A 13,865-nucleotide genomic window follows, 5' to 3' on the forward strand; every position below is an offset into this window, starting at 1 on the left:
ATAAATCTATCCCTGGAACAGAGGGAGTATTGGCAGGCTTCCACCATGAACTGTCTGCTGTCAATGGACTTCTGAGAGAGACAAAATCAAGCACTGAGGGAAAAGTATTATGTCCATGCCCACTGAATCTTACTGTCCTGATGAGTCTGGCAGCAAGTGTGTCAGTGGTGATTTTTTTTATGTGGATTTTCTGAACTGGGCGGAGGGGGCACCAACTCTTTCAAATACTGACTTTGAATATAGAAAGTCTTTGGATTATGATTTTCAGTCATTGCAGTCTCGAATTAAATCTGAACCAGTTATTAAAATGGTAAAAGGGTCATAATTTCATCAACTAATCCTTTAACCACCCACACTTTACTAAACTTAAACTGAGAGTGTTAACATTGACCTTATATTCCCTGGTATCAGAAAGGGAGGAAACATCACACCTTCACCAACTTGGACTGCCAAACTTGGTGTTATCTGAGACAAAGGATTCAACATGATGAACTGGAGAGCGTCTACATGTGCTATTAATATGTAGCAATAAACTTCAGCACAGTTTATTGTTCCCAGGACCTCCACATGCTGAGCCGAGTCAGAGCAGCTGAAGCTGGCAGGAGGCCTGGAGTGTGGGGAGGGGGTCAGCCTGCAAGTCCAGGGCTGCTGCAACCTGGGTAAACATGCTGCAGAGGGGCTGGCTGGGACATGAGGATGCTCCAGTGTGGGGCTAGCCAGCAGGCAGCTCCTGCACTGAAGCACCCTCGTAACCCAGCAGCCTGGTCAGCATCTCCACGTGCATTGCTGTACACAAAACCCACCCCAAAAAACAAAACAAAACAAAACAAAAAAAACCTCCTGCAGCACCATAGTACTTGCATTTACAAATACTAACCTGCTGTGGAGTTCATTAATTTCCTGCAGCCTAATAGGGCTGCATGTGTAGATACCAAGATGTTTGCTGCAGAAATAATTAGGCAACTCCACAGTAAACAGCTCAAATAGACACATCCTGGGACATTGATGAAGAGGCCTATGCTCTGCAGTATACTGAAAATGTTCAAAGATGTGGACCTATTTGAGAGTATTTCAAAGTATTTCACTGCTCTGCTGACTAGTGTTTGTTTAATGGATATCTATAGCTATATATCTACATATATCTATATTCTGAAGTGGAATACCAAGAAGTAAAAACTGTGAAAAGGAAAAAGAAAATTATTCTGAAGTAGAAACCTCCACTAAAATATTCTGAAGGAAAGGGAATATACCCATGGATACAAGGCAATTGTGTTTTCCTTCAATAATGAATTAATTCATTTTTCAGAATTCCAAATAATATGCAATATGGTAAGGTCATGTTTCTGCCATATCCAGACAACAGTTCTGTAATGTCTGGAAAACATAACAGATAACACAGATGTGGGGAAAATAAGATAAGTGCCCTAAATGTCCCTGTAAATTGGATTATCCAACCTTTCTTCTCTTGTCATGGGAGAAATCAGACCTGAAAATCCACATATCTTACTTACTTCCCCCTCCCCTTATACAGATTGAGGAGATATTGTTTTCTTTCATTATTCTCCCCATTCTCTTTACCCTTCTCTCCTGCCCTGCTGGTGGTTTTCTATATGTTAGTTCTCAAATGCAGCAATCTGACTTATTAGCATAGAAATGACAGCAAGAAATATACGAAAAAGCCATTTGCTTTACCCTCTCCCTGCAATTATAGCTTAACTGCTTCAATAAACAACAAAATAATTCCCTACACACATCATTACCACTGAAAAGATTAAAATAGTCTAGCTATCAGGGAAAAAAGAAAGCAAGCACATATGACCGACTCCCCCACACAGACACCCACCCTGAATTCCACCAGGCAGCTCCTTCTTGCTGAGAAATTTACATGACATTCCAGAAGACGTGATGACATCTCCCTCTCTGTGCCCAAAGAGCCCTTGAAATGTGGTAGGAAGTGAAAATAAAGACAAAGACAGACAATTTTAAAAAAATGATAATAACAGCTGTCATGTTATAGCCTTCCTAGAGGCCACAAAATCCCAGGCAGTTTGCAACCATTTCTTCAGAAAAGATCACAAGGCAGGGGAGGGGATGACACAAAACTAGCTGAAATAATTTAGCTTAGGATGGCCCTGTATTATTATACCGAAGGCTCGGGTATGACTGTAAACTGCATCTGACTGGAAGGCTTTGTGTCAACATAGTAGGGCTGCTCATGGTGGGGTATCTCCTATAAAATATCAGTGTTGCATCCTCCAGAGTAAGGCAAATATGGGTGCCCCAAAACACTAGCCTCCACTGCCTTGTGGATACTTTTTGGTTGGAGAAATGCTAAGGGACATCATCCTAACAGAAATGTGCCCTCACTGAGGCAATAGGCATCCAGCCACAGTCCTTGTCTGTTGCTTTCTGGAAGAAGCTACAGCCATCAAGGTACTGAACATCTGGACTCAATCTGACCTTTGGCTTCTGTCTCAATGGTCTAAAGTGGGGATGGCAGATCTTGGGTGGTTTCCACTCCTCCATTCTGTTGCCTAGGTTTACGCATTGAAGGTCTTGGTGTGATGGTCTCAGGACTTCATACAAGCAGATTCACCAGACATGTGGCTAGACCTCTTACACATACACCATGATCCAGAGGATTGACAGTTGTCTACTACCTTTCATTAGACAAGTTTTAAGAGTGTTCTGCTGTTTCCTATGTATTTTATGAACTTACCTTCAGATTGTCTTTTTTTAATACTTAGCCCATTTATGGGGTCTGTATATTAATTGTGCTATTCACTGCTCATGACATTGAACTAAATAGAATTTGTCAAAGCAAGGACTGTCTTTTACTGTGTGTTTCTACAGCATTCAACACAACAGAGCCCTTCCCTGTCTATGGCCTTGGTTATTGTTATAAAAACTATATTGGATAATAATAGGAAAGTAGCACTTATTGTTCATTATATTCAAAATATATAACCAGAACCCAAAGGTTCTTTGGGTGAATCCGATATCTTTTATTAGATCAACTTAAATAGTTGAAAAAAAAAAAAAACTTTAAGCAAGGTTTGGTTTTAAAATCCCTTCGTCAGGCTGAGGAACTCTTTGCAGTTGGTGTGTGCTCTTCAAAACACTTCTCAGAGATGAGCCCATGAACCCCACCTTACCAACCTCTTGGATAAAAAAATCCAGGAGGAGGTTGGTGAGGTGGGGTTCATGGGCTCATCTCTGAGAAGTGTTTTGAAGAGCACACACCAAGTGCAAAGAGTTCCTCAGCCTGATGAAGGGTTTTTAAACCCCAAAGCTTGCTTAATTTTTTTTCCCCCAACTATTTAAGTTGGTCTAATAAAAGATATCAGATTAACTCAAAGAACCTTGTCTGCCTATGTCCTTAGACCAACATGGCTACAACCTATACCCTTGTAAAAATATAACCAGCAGCATATAGCAGTGGGTGCATTTACACATGCAATTAATGTAAGCCAATAAACTCCTGCCAGCCTGGGTCTGCTCCTGCCTAGCTTAACAGGCTGTGGAAAGGCTGGCTGGGACACTGAGGTGCTTCACTGTGGGGCTAGCCAGCAGGTAACCCCCAGACAGAAGCACCCTGGTGCCCAAGCCAGGCATATCAGCATCTACACATGTGCTGTTGTGAAGTAAAAAACTTCTCAGCGGGGCAGTACTTGTATTTACAAGTAATAGGGGCACATGTGTAGATGCTGAAACATTTACTGAGGAGTTAATTGTGGGTTGTGTTCCTTGGTGGAGGCTGTGGAGGGCAGGGTTAGTAAGCTATAAAAGGAAGTGGATGGGCTGCATACCATCAGGGAACACAAGGGAGAGACTGATGCTTACTGATGCTTTCTGCTGGGCTCTGCACCTAGAGAAGAATACCACAGAGACCAAGCTGATGATTCGGCCTGAACAAGATACCCCAGCTGATAGCAGGTGGAAACTGGTTACATCACAACTGAAGCCACGATGTGCATCAGTGGTCCTACCAATAGTACTGCACAACAGTTACGAAGCCCTCTCACCATCAACAGATGATGCACCCATGAGGGATCAACCAACCCCAGAAAGGAAACAACTTAGAGTGATAGTTGTGGGACACTCTCTGCTGTGGGGCACAGAGGGAGCTATCTGTCAGCCAGACCCCTTTGCTTGAGAGGTCTGCTACTTTCCAGGAGCCAAGATTCATGATGTTACAGTAAGTATCCCTGAACTGGTCCGCCTTATTGACCACTACTCCATGCGCCTTTTCCACGTGGGCACCAACAGTACAGCAAGGAGTATCCCTAGAAGGATCATGAGACACTACAGGACCATGGGGGCAAAGCTCAAGGACCTAGGAGCACAAATTGCCTTTTCCGCAATCCTCCCAGTTATGGACCATGGCTGTCAGAGGGAGGAGTGTATCGAGGAGGTCAACCAAAGGCTTAGAAGATGGTGTCACCATGTGGGCTTTGGATACCTCAACCTTGGTATGCAGTTTAACTACAGTGGCCTACATGCAAGGGACGGTATTCATCTTGCAACTAGGGGGAAGCAGCTCTTTGCCATGAGAGTGGCTGACTTGTTGAGGAGAGCTTTGAACTAGGCACATCCATGGGCCGGGGAGAAGATTCCGCTGCTGAAGCAGAATCTACTAGCCACAATAATACATGGGAGGGCTTTCAAACAATGGATGTCCAGATGGGTACTGACATCTTGAGGCAGAGACATTGTGACAGAAAACCTGAGGTGACAAGGGAGAGCTCAGATGCCTTTATGGGAACACCAGAAGCATGGGAAATAAACAGGAAGAACTGGCACTCCTTCTGACTGATGAGGAATTCAACTTGATTGGGTTGACAGAGACCTGGTGGGATGATACTCATGACTGGGCAGTAAATATTGAGGGTTACAGGCTTTTATAGGAAGGATCAGATTGGGAAGAAGGGAGGAGGTGTGGCCCTCTATGTGAAAGAGCAGTATCCCTCCCTGCAGGTCATTTTTGACAGCAGGGTAGGGTCCCTTAAGACCCTCTGGGTCAGGCTACAAGGGGAACCAGGAGAGGGAGACCTGATGGTGGGAGTCTACTATAGGCCTCCCTCCCAAGAGGAGGCGAGTGGTCAAGCATTCTTAGGAGAACTGACAGAGGCAGCTAGCACTAGAGACATGAACATCTTGAGTGACTTCAGCTACCCAGACATCTGTTGGGAAGACTATTCAGCCACCTCCAGCAAGTCAGCCAACTTCCTGGCAACAATAGACAATCTGTTTCTGACACAGGTTGTGGAAGAGCCTACTAGGGGCAAGACCACTCTGGATTTAGTGCTGACCACTAGTGGAGGACATCGTAGATGACCTGAGGGTTGGTGGTACTCTGGGCAATGGTGACCGTGACCTGATATGGTTCACCATCCACTGTAAGAGTGGGAAGTTAGTCACCAAAACAGAAGTCCTTAATTTCAAGAAGGCCGATTTTGGCAAACTCAAGAGGCTCATTGGAGAAGCCCGCTGCAACTGGCAATTGAATGATTTAGGAGTGCAGGAATGATGGTGCTTCCTTAGGAGACAATTCTCACGGCTCAAAAACTGGCCATCCCCATGCAGGTAAAAAGCAGGAAAGGAGCCAGGAGACCTACTTGGCTTACTAGGGATATTAGGGAGCTATTGAAAAAGAAAAAAGTAGGGTATATGTGTAACAGAGCACCCTGGGCTCTATTACCTAGAGAGACATAGGTGTAGGCAAGCAGCTGCAGCTGGTTACAAGCCCTTATCAGGCAGGGTTGCCTGACTGGGGAACAGTGCTCAGCTCAGCTGTAAGAGCTGAGCTCTGAACTGCAGAGTGGGCAGCAGTCTGCTGCCAAGAGCTGTAAAGGTAAACATCATGCTGATCAGTGTGGAGGTCTGGGGGGACTATGGGGATGGTATAGGAGATTTCCTGTCCTGGGCATGACAGAAAACTGCACCCTGTCAGGGAAGGGTGGCCTGGTGGAGCTATCTTGGATGCAGGAGTTGCAGTGGAGGTAGTCTACTTTCTGGACTTTAGGAAGGCCTTTGACACTGTCTCTCACCCTATTCTCATTAAGAAATTAGGTGACTGTGGTATTGACGCCTACACAGTCAGATGGGTCGCAAATTGGGTGGAGGGCCACACCCAGAGAGTGATGGTGGACAGTCATTTTCGACCTGGAGGGATATGGGCCGTGGGGTTCCCCAGGGCTCAGTCCTCGGGCTCGCACTGTTCAATATCTTCATCGGTGACTTGGACAAAGGGGTGAAATGTAGCTTGTTCAAATTCACAGATGACAGTAAGATGTGGGGAGAAGTGAGCACACCAGATGAGAGGGCCAGGCTACAACTAGATCAGGACAGGTTACAGAGGTGGGCGGATGAGAATAGGGTGGGTTTCAATACTGACAAGTGCAAGTTATTGCAACTGGGGAGGAAGACCCAGCAGCATATCTATAGGCTGGGGAGGTCCCTTCTTGTCATCACAGAGGCTGAAAAGGACCGTGAAGTCACTATTGATTCCAAGCTGAACATGGGCTGCCAATGTGGGGACGTGGTCAGGAAGGCTAACTGCACCTTGTCATGCATCTATAGATGCATCATGAGCAGGTCCAAGGAGGTGATCCTCCCCCTCTATGCAATGTTGGTCAGGCCACAGTTGGAGTACTGCATCCAGTACTGGGTACTGCACTTCAGGAGGCATGTGGACAGCATCGAGAGGGTCCAGAGGAGGGCCACTCACAGGATCAGGGGGCAGCAGGATAGGCCCTATGAGGAGAAGCTATGGGACATGAACCTGTTCAGCCTCCACAAGAGAAGGCTGAGAGGGGCTGTGGTGGCCATCTATAAACTTGCCAAGGGGGACCAGCAGGCAGTGGGAGAGGCCCTGTTCCCCCAAGCACTACCAGGAGTAACAAGAAATAACAGCCATAAGTTGACTGAGTAGATTCAGGCTAGACATCAGGAAGCACTACTTCAGAGTCAGGGCAGTTAGGATCTGGAACCAACTTCCAAGGGAAGTGGTGCTCGCTCCTACCCTGAGGGTCTTCAAAAGGAGGCTAGACAATCACCTAGCCAGGGTCGTTTGACCCCAGCATTCTTTCCTGCCATGGCAGGGGGTTGGACTTGATGATCTGTTTAGGTCCCTTCTGACCCTACCTACTATGAAACTATGAAATCTGTGGCGGGGTAGCTCTAAATAAATGCCAAAACAGTTACCTCCCCAGTGAAAGGTGGATAGGGGTGCCTGATAACCGCAACCCCCACATCCCTGGTGGGTTTATCTATAACAGGGATGTGGAAACCAGGTGTGCGGTTCCAGAGTTAACAGGGACCTGGAAGCTGGGTGTTAGGCTCCAGAGGGGAAAGGGATTAAAGCCCTAGTCTGGCAGAGAGCAGCTTGGAGCCCAGTGAGGGAGCCTGGGTCCTGAGAGTGATGGGATGCCTGGGGACAGGGCTTGGGAGCCCAAGGATGGGGCAGGCTTGATGCCCAGGGATGGGGCTTGGGAGCCCAAGGACAGAGCTAAGAGTCAAGAGAGGCTTGTGGCCTGTGGACAGAGCTTGGAACCCAAGGACGGGGCCTAGAGCCTATGGCAGGGGCTGATAGGGCCAGGGATAGGGCTGGGATCCCAGTGTATGAAGAGGCTGGTTGTTAAGCTGTGTGATAGTGAGGATGGTTGTTAAGCCATGTGATGATGAGGCTGGTTATTAGGCCATATGAAACATCTGTGAGGAATGGGACATGTCAAGGGGAGGCCAGAGCATGTACAGAGGCCCTTGTCAGCAGGACAGGTAAAGGGCAGCCTCCCACCTGATTAACATCAGACAATCAGGAACATCAAAGCATGGCAGGCGAGATGGGTGGCTGGCTAGCCCAGAAACAAGTGGGTGGACCTATATTGAAATTGGCCCTGGGATGCCCACTTGTTACAATATGCAATGAAGGAATCGCTCAGCAACCAGGGAGGAATACACCTGTGTCACCTGGACCTGCAGATATGAGACACGGAAAGCTAAGGCAGGTATGGAGATCAAACTGGCAACCAGTATAAAAGACAACAAAAAGTCCTTCTACAAATACAGAGGGAGAAAGGAAAAAAAAATAAAAAAAATCGGGCTCCATTGTGGGACCCCTACTGAATACCCAGGGGCAGCCCGCAGTTGATGCCCATGCAAAGGCAAAACTACTAAATATATACTTTGCCCTGGTATTCCTGAAACCCAACGGAGGCTGCTTACCTGACCAGAGGCCCAGGGAACAGGGGGAAGGTAACAGCCTACATGGAAATCAGCCCAGAAAAGGTGAGGGATCTTCTATAATGCTTGGACATTTTCAAGTCTGCTGGGCCTGACAACCTGCACCCAAGAGTCCTGAAAGAACTGGCCAAATGTATAGCAGTGCCACTGGCCAAGTTGTTTGAAGAGTTGTTAAACTCAGGAGTTGTCCTGGACAACTGGAAGAGGGCCAGTGTGGTGCCCATCTTTAAGAAAGGGAAAAGGGATGACCCTGCAAACTACAGACTGATCAGTCTAACCTCAGTCCTGGGTAAAATCTTTGAAAAGTTGGTTAAGGAGGCCATCAACTACAAGCTGGTAATGGATGGGGTGCTAAAAAGCAACCAGCATGGCAATACCAAGCTGTGGGGAAATGCAGGCACACCAGAGGATAAGGCAAAGATCCAGGATGACTTTAATAGACTGGATTTATGGGCAGAACAAAACAAAATCAGATGAGGTTTAACAGAGAGAAGTGCAAATTCCTTCACCTGGTTAGGAAGAACCCCTACCACAAATATACAATGGGCGATGGTCCACTGGCTGGCACAGCTTCTGAATGAGACCTGGAGTCACCATTGACTGGAAGATGAATATGAGCCAGCAGTGCAACAAGGCTGCCAAAAGGGCAAACAAAACTCTGGTGTGCATCAGCTGATGTGTGACCAATAGATCTAGGGAGGTAATCCTGCCTCTCTATTTGACATTGGTGAGGCCTCAGCTGGAGTACTGTGCCTAGTTCTGGGCACTGAACTTCAAGAAGGATGTAGATAAGCTCAAGAGGCTACAAAGAAGGGCCACATGTTTGGTTAAGGGCATGGAGGGTAGGTTCTATGAGGAGAGACTCTGGGAACTGGGTCTGTTCAGTCTGAGGAAGAGAAGGCTGAGAGGTGACTTGATAGCTGCCTACAAGTACATCAGGGCAGAGCATCAAGAACTAGGAGAGCAACTATTCAGGAGGACACCTCAAGGGAGGATGAGGACCAATGGGCATAAATTAATAAGGGTAAATTCAGGTTGGATATAAGGAAAACCTTCTTCTCTGTAAGGGTCACCAGAATCTGGAACACACTCCCAGCAGAGGTTGTGCAGTCACCCTCCTTGGAGTTGTTCAAGATGAGGCTGGATAGGCACCTTGTTGAGCTCATCTGAGCCTAATAACTTCCTGTCCACAGCAGGAGACTGGACTTGATGATCTTTCAGGTCCCTTCTGGTTCTATGATTCTAATTAGTCTATTCCACAGTAAATGTCTCGTGTGCTTCAGTGGGCATGTCTACGCATGTCGCTATAGCAACATCATTACTGCACCAGTACTTCCTTTTGGAAGTTTTAAATGATGGTGCAGTAACAGCCCGTACTGCACTGTGTGCATGGTGCACAGTTATTTTTAGGCTCTATCTTGCCGTAGTAACATGCTATAATGAGGTAGCCCATCACTATGGCAATGTAGGTACAGTATCATGGTCTTGCCTGCAGACGCTACATTGCTGTAGTGCATTGCTATGGCAATGTAGCATCACATGAAGACGTACGCAGGATATGCTATATTTGATACATGTACACAAAGCATAAATGCATCCATATCTATCTTATACATTCACTTATATACTGCTCACTGTTTTACATGCACTCAGCATGTTGTGTGGTTGTGCAGTTAGATGGATTTTTAAAATATGTATTTTAGGCATGTCTATTTTAAACACATTGCACTGTGAAGGGCTTCCCCCCAAGTAATCCTAGGTGTGTCATCTAGACATATCCTTAGTAATTCCACTTTACCATTAAAGCATGTTTTTAGCTGGGATTCTTAGGTTTCAATCTGAGTTTTCCACAATTTGCAGTTGGGTTGCAAAGGATCCACCAAGTTAGTCTGAGCAGTTCTATGCAGAAAACCATGTTGCACACAGAGAAATCTTCAGGCTTATATGTATGACCTTAATTGGCTCATAGCCAACAAAGCCACGTAGGCATAACTTGTTGAAGAATTCTCTGATGTGTCTCACGTTCTGTCTGCCTGCTAGTTTTTGTAAGATGGCAAGATAAGTGCAAAGAGATGGATATTTTCTTCTGACCTAATTTGAATATTGAGGCCAGCCCTTATATCCTGAGGGAATTTGAAAATATGTGGGATGAAGATGCTGCCTGGCACGATTTTCCTTCATGAAAATGCTGAGTTTATGAAAAATAAACACTTGCAAGAAACTGATTGGCTTAAATATAATTCCATTACTTGACTGACCATATGAAATACATCAAAAGAAGCTTACATTGCTTCACTTTAAGTAATTCCTGTGAAATAATGATATTACTGCTTCCTTTCACAGGTTTTTTTTCTTTTTTTATGTTACTGTTCCAGTGCAGAAAATCTGTACTGCATTATGAATACACTCAAGCACCAGGGAGCTGAGTGCAATAAAGGAATAGAATAGAATAGAATAGAATAGAAGATAAAGTATGGAGCTGCTACAAAATGGCTTGTATTTTCTTTTTTACTTGCTAACTTGACACTGTTTCTGCATTTCAAACGTGTTGAGGAAATTGTGAGCATTCTCAGGGGTGAAATGGAAAGTTTAGGTTCTCTATTAATGTGTGTCATGGCCACAGTTGTTTACTTTGTTATAATTACACAATCTTTTGTTAGGGGTCACAGTGTGCACATCAAAAAGAATAGAGCTCAACCTTGGCATACCAGGGCAACTTTGCCCATCTGGCAGCTAGAGCCAAAAATGTATATCAGATCTAATTAGCAAACATTTTTTGTAGAACTAAGCAGCATTTTATGTTTCAAGCTTGCAAAAGAGGACAAGTAGGTGATGGGTACTCAACAGCAGCATTCCCCAGAAGTGCTGGGGATGTGATCTACACTTGTTTGAAGAGCAGTAGGGGTAGGTGAGCAGGGTACCACCCCCAAACATTTAAAAGGGGAACAAGATTGTCAGTGGCCACTGCCATTTCCCTGACCACTGCCACAGCTCAGGCTACAAAAACAGCTTGTTACCCCTCTGTTGAAAAAGCCCTGTGCTCTTGCCTCAGTGCTACCATAGTGTAAAGAGAAATTCTAAATATTGTGAGATGGGATGAAATTGCAAGAGTGATCACACACATGCACACACACTCAAAGGTTCACAGGGGTTTTTTTTCTTGCAGAGAAACTGTTGCAGGCAATTTTGTTTCCAGAAGTGCCAGAGACTCCATGAAGTTCACTAGAGACTTTGCTGTTTCAGGTGGAAGGTGCTCAGATACCGCAATGATGTCTTGCAATGTGAAAGCTTTGAGAGAAAAACTCATCTCCCACTCAATCAAGAGATGCAGAAAAAGAAAATGTAAAGTTTTATTCCTCCTAGTTAACAAATTAGCAGCCTTTTTTTTTTCCTGTCTGAGGGGTTTTTCTCATTATAAAGGCTGATCTCACATTTGTGAGAATCTTTGGAGGTATTAGCTCCTGGTGACACTGTGCATATGTTCTTAAAACAGCATCCTGATGCCACTAGGTCTTGAAGCAGCATCCTCAGTCCAGAAACACACAGCTAAGCTGAGAACCACAGAAAGACTGACTAAGCATATACATTTCACACTAAGCCTAGCAGGAAAGAAGTTAATGGTTTGATCTGGAGACAGGCACGTAAATTGGACTGACCTGTGATGTCTATTAGAAGTGTCAAGCCTGGACCACCCGGCTGTAGTAGGTAATCAGAAGGTAAAAGGAAATAAAGAGGAGCTACCCTCACAGAGGGAAAACATGTCCATCTCTCTTAAACTGGATATATGAAGCAGGGAGCTCTAGGTGTGTTTGAAGAGAAAGGGAGTAGAGAGTCACTCTATAGACCTTTTGCCCATGTGATGGTTTAGAAAAATTAGCAAGGATTTCCTGAGGTAGGGAAAAGCCTGGAGACAAACTTCAAGTGCTCCCCCCCCCCCCCTCCCTTCTTCTCCTCCAGCGCTATATGCACTAGGGGAGATTCCTGAAATATTCTGTTACTGCTACACTAGGGTTCCCACCAGTATCAACACTGCTATAGTCACAGTATTGGGGAACTTTTAGAAACCTCTTTAGTGTAGACAGACATAGCCTTTGAGTCAAACTTACAAAGTGGTGACAACTCAGCAAATCAAAGAGACTGTCTAGGCTTCTGTGTGAAGAGATGACCCAGATGTAGGCTAGCTTGGAGGACAGGGGTGGATCTCTAGGGAAGAGATCTCTTTCTTCTCCTAAGGAAAGTAGGCAACTGTCAGTAAGAAGAATTATGTCTAAAATCCCCAGAGACATTTTGTTCTGGCCAAATAACAATCTACTGACGCAATGCCAGTAAATATAGCAAAGCTTCCAACAATGAGTCTTTATCTCCCAGCATCCTTGAGAGTCAGGCCAGCGGTGGGCACACTTTGGGCATGTAGTATATCAGCATTCCTACCACCTGAACAGCAATTCCATGTTGTTTACATGGGCTTGTAAAGGAATGTTTTTAGGCCATTCCCAAAGTCTAATACTTCCTTATTGTAAGGTGATAGTACTCATCCTTAGGTTAGGGCACTGTTATACTCTGCAATGGAATCAGAGGCTGTGTCCAGGCGAGTGAGGCTGTGCAGTATGTGGCACTGCAGATGTGTTTGCAGCACCACATACCACATGTTCAGCTGTTCTCCACACTGCAAAGGAGCAGCACGGTGAGGGGTTTTTTTGACCCCTGGCTATCTTGCAAAAAAAAAAGCAGAGCGGCATACATGGGGGCAGTGTGCACTGCTCAAAACTGGAGCCTCTCTGGCCGGAGCTGCATTGCAGCTTCCGGTCAGACTCCAAGTAGCAGGATAGCCCAGGACCCCAAGTAAGGCTGGTCCCCAGGACCCCAAGTAATAGCAGCTCCCCAGGACCCCAAGTAAGGCTGCTGGCCCCAGCACAGTTGCTGGCCCCAGCTTTGCCTGCCCCACCTAAGCTAAACTGCCACATGCCAATGGCACATGGCATGGGCATTCCCTGAGAACAACTAGCGGCAGCACAAGGTGCACCACTGCTAGTTATTCCCGGGGAACCAAACATTCACACTTATCTGGACATGGCCAGAGGGTTCAATAGAGAATGAAGTCCAATAACTACACTGTGGCATGTTGGTGCTCTTATGAGGTATCTGATGGTATGTTACACATTTAAGTCTTGCCATCACAATGTAATGATGCAACATTATAAGGGCAACCTGGCAAACATAATACTGGGAAACTGCACCATGATTCCTTTGTGTCTTTTCAATTGTATTTGAAGCTGCATCTCCTTTCTCTCCCTTCTCATTAACCTTTGTTAGGAGAATTGTCCTTCCTTTCTCACCCTACATCTTACTGTTGTAGTGGAGGGGAGTGTCTCTTATGTCTTCTTTCTCCCTTTATCTAAATATTTAAAGCAGGGTAGGGTGGGAACTTAGGGTGTTTTTACACATACTCCAATTAAAGTGCCCAGAGTGTTGTGTGTATCAGCACCCACACTTCAAAATGGTGGCAGGGGCACTTTATCTAACGAGTTAAAGCACTCTCCACCACCATTCTGAAGCATGGGGATGCTGATATATAAGATGCAGAGACTGGCTGGAGCACGGTAATTACCATGGTCCAGCAG

General features: G+C 45.6%; 1 long non-coding RNA gene across 1 annotated transcript in view; it reads right to left on the reverse strand.

Annotated features, from left to right (window-relative positions):
* LOC109283659 (uncharacterized) overlaps positions 1–13,865 on the reverse strand; it is a 45,276-nt gene that overhangs the window by 9,550 nt on the left and 21,861 nt on the right. The window lies entirely within an intron of this gene.

Source organism: Alligator mississippiensis, chromosome 4 (assembly GCF_030867095.1).
Source record: "Alligator mississippiensis isolate rAllMis1 chromosome 4, rAllMis1, whole genome shotgun sequence".
NCBI lineage: Eukaryota > Metazoa > Chordata > Crocodylia > Alligatoridae > Alligator > Alligator mississippiensis.